Source organism: Nicotiana tabacum, chromosome 9 (assembly GCF_000715075.1).
Source record: "Nicotiana tabacum cultivar K326 chromosome 9, ASM71507v2, whole genome shotgun sequence".
NCBI lineage: Eukaryota > Viridiplantae > Streptophyta > Magnoliopsida > Solanales > Solanaceae > Nicotiana > Nicotiana tabacum.
In genome coordinates this window covers 58,732,616-58,737,828 of record NC_134088.1, presented here as the reverse complement: position 1 = coordinate 58,737,828, position 5,213 = coordinate 58,732,616, and the positions used below count along the sequence as shown (strand labels likewise).

Sequence of the window (5,213 nt, the reverse complement as noted above, 5' to 3'; positions counted from 1 at the left end):
TCTTATACTAAATCAAAAGATCAGATATAACTAAAGAATAAATACTCCTTTTCAAGAAAGTTTGTTATCTTTGATAATCAAGCAAAACTTTTGAATTTTTTTGTTCTCTGCTTTCTTCTGTTCGTTATTGAAAGGATGATTGGAGATAACATTGGCAAAACTTAAGAGTTCATTTGCCTCCGGTTAGCGTCAATTATGTACTATTTCAAGAACAAATAGCAAACAAAGAAAAATAGGTTTACATGATAATCCACATGCACACTTGAAGTAAAGAGTACTACTCCTATTTGGTATCATGAATGCACAAACAAAATTTGGTCGAAGATAATGCGCTCATGTTACAAAGGTTTTTTCAAAAACCATAGCACACCATTCACTCCGGTTTCTTTCCTTTACACTCTCAACATTCAAGAAAATGTTATTTAGATAATTTTCAAAAGACACTACAAGTAAAACATACACTCACGTTTGTTAGAATCTTGTCAAATTAAATCCAATTTCCAGGAAACAAAAGTGACTATGCCAGATTTGTCTCAACACACGGGTCTGACTGATATCATCATCTGAGTTAAGCAACACTTCAAATCAACTTCCACATCCTGAAAATCCAAAACTTTTACCAAATTAGTCAACAAATCGTTCATTGTACACCCATGCTTTTATTAATAAATACAAACACTAAAAGAAAGGATATTGAATAAAGAATTTGAGTAGTTGTGCATAAAGTAAGTATGAAGATTTGAAACAGAAAAATAAACAAAAAGGAGCAAGAGGAAAACAGATTGAGAAACCAAAGGAATACATAGCTTAAAGTTCTGATTAGGTGGGAGTAAATTTGAAAGGAAAAGGTAGAGTAATTCTTTTGTAAGAATTAAGAGGTGTTATAATTTATAAATGTGGTAGACCTCTTCATATTTAGCCATTACACATTGTTGGTTGTTACTTTTATTTTTTGTAACTGAAATAAATATAATAAGATGTAATAAATAGGATAGAAAATTATCAGTTTTCAACTATTAAACAAATTAAATGGAAGAATGAAGGGAAAGAAAGCAAAAAAAAGAGAAAAAAGATAAATAGGATCCTTGGCCAAAGAGAGATGTCAAATCATCTTTTCCATTTCCAAATCTATATATATATATATATATATATATGGATTGTTCTGTCAATTTCATTTCAGACAGTAGCTGTAGTAATTTTATTATTCCCTAAATTGCGCATGCACTTGTGACGCCGAATTTTGGGGGCCTCTAGTGGACTTTCATATTTGTATTTATTATCATTATCACTTGTCTTATGTACTATTCGTACTCGTTATTTTGGTAAAGCAGTACGTATGTTCCCATGAGTTCTAGATTTAATTCTATTTATCTAATGAAATATTTTTAAGTTTAAAGGTTAAAAATAGATAATTAAATTGGAGGTTTACCGTTGGCTTGCATAGCAACATCGTTAGGCGTCATCACGACCTGTTATGGAATTTGGGTCGTGACATGTGAATTATAAGAATATACCGAAACAAGATATTAGAGGTCAAATGGATAAAGCTTTATGGACAAAGATGAGTTTTATGGCGGAGAGAAGGGGGTAGGGGGGATAGGTGGGTGGGAGTGGGTGAGTTGGGTGATAAGGAAGAAAGAGAAAAAAACTAGAAAATTATGGGGTAGTGTCAAATAAATAAGGCGTATATATTATACCAATATGTATGAAGTGAAACTAGGAGCCACGTTGCCCCTATAAAATGCTGCCAATGCATTAAAAGTGGGCTCCATATCTACTACCGTTAAATGTAGGGGTAATTTTATTAATAAAAATAATATGGTATATGTTTTTGGAGTGATAGAAGTAAATGTAAATCATTTAACAAACAATAAGTAGGAAATTAATATTCCCCGCCAAAATCGTGCCCACACAACCGCTACGACCAAGGAAGACCTATGACAGAGAAGGTAGAGACCCACCTCTCCTTTCCTTCCTTTTCCTCTTCCCTAGTGATTCTCAACAAAATCACCTGCTCTTAGTCCAAACACGAAACACCCACGTAGTAAGAAAGAGGAAGACCTTTTTTCTAATTCTGGCAGGTTTGATTATTTCCTGCAAACTTCCTCTTTCTTTTATGTAGTACTAATAATCTTTCTTCTTCTTTTCTTTCTTGGTTTCCATAACAAAAATCCCAAAGACAATTCAAGATTAATCTCATAGAGGGTTATTCATCCCATGAGAACATTGTGTCCAAATTTGAATAAGGTAGATGGGTTGGAGACAGTTTTGGAGGTCCCCATACCAGAGGAGATGTTTAACAATATGGGTAGAAATGCTGCCTTACAATGGCGGAATATGCGCAATCTTATGAGGGCTCAAAGTGCAGACAGATATTCGTCTTCTTCACATCATGTCAATGTATCAAGTAATGATTAATTCATGTTCTTGTTTAAAATCGTTGACTCTGCTCTTGTCCCTTTTCAAGTTCAATTGGACCATATTACTGATAACATGCATGTTAGGGATGGTTCAATGGTAAGCACTCTATTCCTTGTTTCCTTTTCTTATTGAACATTCTTGAATGCGATTAAATCTTAAAATTGGAGAGAATCTAAAATTTTGTCCTGGGCAGATGCTCTTGTTCAACTCCTTAGATATGAATAAGGTTCAATGAAAAAAGATAAAAGAAAAGAGGATTTGTTTTAACTGATTTTGATTTCAGTTTGAAAAACTATATATATTGAACTCGTAACTCCTTATGTTCATCAAGAGGATTCTACTGTTAAATACATAGTACAACAATATTTGGCAGCATGTGGAGGCCAAGGCGCGTTAAATTCGCACAATAGCATGTGTGCAGTAGGGCAAGTGAAGATGGCTATATGGTACATGCATCAAAGTGGTGATAACGCCAACTCGAAACACCATTGTGAGGTTGGAGCCTTTATGCTTTGGCAGAAGAACCCTGACCTGTGAGTTATAGAATTGGTTGTTTCAGGTTGCAAGATAAGTATAGGAAGTAATGGGAAGGTTGCTTGGAGTCAGTCTTCCTCTAGTTCTAGTTCTTCAAAAGGTCCTCCAAGACCCTTTAAAAAGTTTTTCCAGGTACTATTTTGCTGATGAAAGTGTTATCAAATGAGAATATTTAACATATTTCCGTTGCTTACATAGACAATATTTCTGTAATTAATTCATGTCTCTAGTCTTTGCTTCAACAAAATAGCGACATACTTCACACAATCAAATGCAATGAAATGGGAATTCTTTAATATATTTCGGTTGCTTACCTAGAATTCATGCATAATTTTGATGGCAAAGTAAATCATATAATTGTAATGCATATTCATGATTTTTTGCATGCTCATCCAACAGAATATAATTTATGTGCTTAAATTGACTTTAAGGGTCATTCAAGTGTGAGTTTATGTATTTCGATTAGGGGTGGGCGTCGGTCGGTTTGGTCGGTTATTATGAAAGTACGGTTCGGTTTATCGATTTTCGGTTTTGTAATATTAATAACCAAATCAAACCAAAGTATTTACGGTTCGGTGCGGTTTTTTTAAGGTTCGGTTCGGTTATTTCCGGTTTAGTTTTTCGGTTATTAACGGTTCAAGATTTTTATATCCGATGTAGACTACGGATCTTTAATTATAGTAAATTCTTTCACTGTTTCTAGTTGGCAGTCCGACACTCTCGAAACACCAGTTATACCACTAGATTTGAAGCCTTGGCAATGCATGAAAAAGAACAGAAAAAAGATTGCAGAAAAGACTGCAAAATCTCGAACAGTAGAGCATTCTGCAATTTGCAAATGCAGCTTCCCATTTCAAAGAACCAAAGACTAACACCTAATTTGAGCATTTGGGCTTAGTAAGACTAATAGGCTAATAGGCTAAGGTACAGATGGGCTTGGCTAACTTGGGCTTCAGATGGGTATGGGTAGCGTAAGTTTGTAGGCCGGAAATTTTGGGTATGAGTCCAAAATTTCGGTTTTTCGGTTTAACCGAAAACCGAAATACCAAAACCGTAAACCGCACCGAAAAATCGAAATTTAATATTTTTAAAACCGCACACCGACCGAATAACCGTTTAAACCGAAACCGAAAAATTAAAATTCACGGTTCGGCCGGTTTTTTCGATTCGGCCGGTATTATGCCCACCCCTAATTTCAATGAACATGGCTTGGACCCTAGATCAACGGCCAATTTGTTCTTGAATGTTATTTGTGTTGGAGAAAAGACTATTAAGGATGAAGAATGTTTTATTCTAAAACTAGAATCAAGCATAGACATGCTCAAGGTACAAAGTACGGCAAATTTAAAAGTTGTCTATCACACAATATTGGGATACTTTAGCCAAAAACAGGTCTTGTGATTCAATTTGAAGACATATAATTAGTAAGATTGAAGTCACCAAAGGGGGATAGCAATGTCTTTTGGGAAACAAGTAAGGAATATATGCTCGAAGATTATAGGTACATTGAAGGTATCAACATTGCTCACAGTGGGAAGACTGCAACAACAATTTACAGATATGGAAAGAACATTGACTATAGAGCAAAGATTGAGGATACTTGGATGATTGAAGAGATTGATTTCAATATATCTGGTTTGCCAATGGACTGCTTCTTGCCTCCTGCTGAATTTGAAGAGCAAGAAATATATATATATATATATATATATATATATATGGTTAGATCTTTTTCTTTTCTTGTGAAGAATATTTCAGGTGTATACTTATTTTTAGTTTTAACTCATGCACTCACTTAGGAGTCTCCCTCTCTCTCATCACATAATTACTAGATTGTTTAATGAGGTACTTTTTTTTCTTTTCTAATTAAGCTTTTCAATTTTTGCTTTTTCATCTCGTAGCATTACCATGTAATATTAGAGTTATATTGACCCACTAGTAACTCAGAGGTTTACTTAGTTGTTGGACTTTCTTTGTTCAGCTTTTTTATTTTTTGAACTTTCAAGCATCCTTTTGCTTTTAATATCTATCTCCTTCTAATATGCTTCTTGCATCACATTTTATCTATTTTCTTCAAACCAGAAAGATCTACTTCTACATTAACTTGTATGGGATCTATGAAAGTAAATCTTATAGTGCCTATTGTACTGGACCAAATATAGGAAATCTAATGCTTGAGGTTTACCGTTGCCTTGCCTAGCAACATCGTTGAGCGTCATCATAACCTATTATGGGATTTAGGTCATGATAGTTTGGTATCA

General features: G+C 34.3%; 1 long non-coding RNA gene across 1 annotated transcript; it reads left to right on the top strand.

Moving 5' to 3' along the window:
* The first annotated feature begins 1,926 nt into the window (after positions 1 to 1,926).
* Positions 1,927 to 4,910, top strand: LOC107773478 (uncharacterized). The gene is made up of 2 exons (XR_012694880.1): positions 1,927 to 2,517; positions 2,795 to 4,910. It is a non-coding gene; the product is annotated as an uncharacterized LOC107773478 (long non-coding RNA).
* The last annotated feature ends 303 nt before the right edge of the window (positions 4,911 to 5,213 follow it).